At 39.7% G+C, this 1,334-nt stretch overlaps 1 non-coding gene across 1 annotated transcript; it reads left to right on the forward strand.

Annotated features, from left to right (window-relative positions):
* The first annotated feature begins 737 nt into the window (after window positions 1-737).
* On the forward strand, window positions 738-902 carry LOC118154082 (U1 spliceosomal RNA). The gene has a single exon (XR_004744010.1). It is a non-coding gene; the product is annotated as a U1 spliceosomal RNA (small nuclear RNA).
* Window positions 903-1,334: the final 432 nt, after the last annotated feature.

Genomic DNA, 1,334 nt, shown 5'->3' on the forward strand with positions numbered 1-1,334 from the left:
TCTCTCTTGAACAGTCCATCATGATTTTCAGTGTTTTCTCTTTCTTGAGGCAGCTCTGTTCTACCACGGGCCTTTGCTCTTTCTGTTCCTGCTGGCTGACATTCTCTTCCCTCAGATCTTCCCATGGCTGACAACTCTACATCTTTCAAGTCTCATCTGACACGTCACCTCCTCAGAGGGATCCTCCCTCATCACTGATCTAAAAGGTTCCACATTCCTCACATGTTACCTTCCTTTTAAACCACTTCTTGCTGTTTGAAACTATCTTATAACTTTACTGGTTGATTTCCTGTCTCCTCCCATCAGAATAAACTCCATGAAGGATTGGAATCATGTCTGCCTGCTCACCTCTGTTACATGAGGCATCTAAACCAGAAACCAATGCATCGTGGGTGTTATCTATTTGTTGAATAGCTTAATAATGATTTCACGATTCTGTCTCCTTGCTTACTCCTAATCTTGTTCTTTTTGCTCTTTGCCTTAATCAGATTTGGCAGGATCTATCTCCTGATCTTTCTATCTTCTGGTGCTTTCTTTTTAAAAAGCACCTTTTTCATTTTATTTATCACTTCCACTCATTTGTTTTTTCTATTTCATTAGTTGCAGAGTTTACCTTCAATTTCTTATTCCTATTCTTTTGGCTTTAAAATTGTATTTTCTATTTGGTTAAGTTAAATACTTAATCCATTTTGTTTTCAATTTCTTAAAATAATAAATGTCCTTAAGACTATATATTCATACTTAGGTGGCAGGAGGAGATACCACGATCACGAAGGTGGTTTTCCCAGGGCGAGGCTTATCCATTGCACTCCAGATGTGCTGACCCCTGCGATTTCCCCAAATGTGGGAAACTCGACTGCATAATTTGTGGTAGTGGGGGACTGCGATCGTGCTTTCCCCTAAAAAAAAAGACGACTACATTTTCCTCTGTGGGCAGCATTAGCTACCTCTCATGCATTTTGGTGTGAACAGTGTCTGCTTTTTATGACACTAGATAAGTTTCCACTTTGGTTCTGATTTTCCTCTGATTCAGGGGCTGTTTAGAAATAATAGCTATTTTTCAAGAAGTTAAAAATTTGAGGTTTCTTTTGATATTTGATTTTGAATTGTATTTGATTGTGAAATGAGAATGTGGCTTGGAAACAGCTCTACCCTGAAACTTCACTTTGCCGTATACAAATTCTCACTAGACCAGAGTTTCCTTGCTCAGGCTGTTTCCTCATCTGTAAAACAAGCACAATAAATAGTGGCTAAAGATTTATGCCGGGCGTGGTGGCTCATGCCTGTAATTCCAGCACTTTGGGAGGCCAAGGTGGGCGGATCACTTGAGGTCA

This window comes from Callithrix jacchus, chromosome 5 (assembly GCF_049354715.1).
Source record: "Callithrix jacchus isolate 240 chromosome 5, calJac240_pri, whole genome shotgun sequence".
Classification (NCBI taxonomy): Eukaryota; Metazoa; Chordata; class Mammalia; order Primates; family Cebidae; genus Callithrix; species Callithrix jacchus.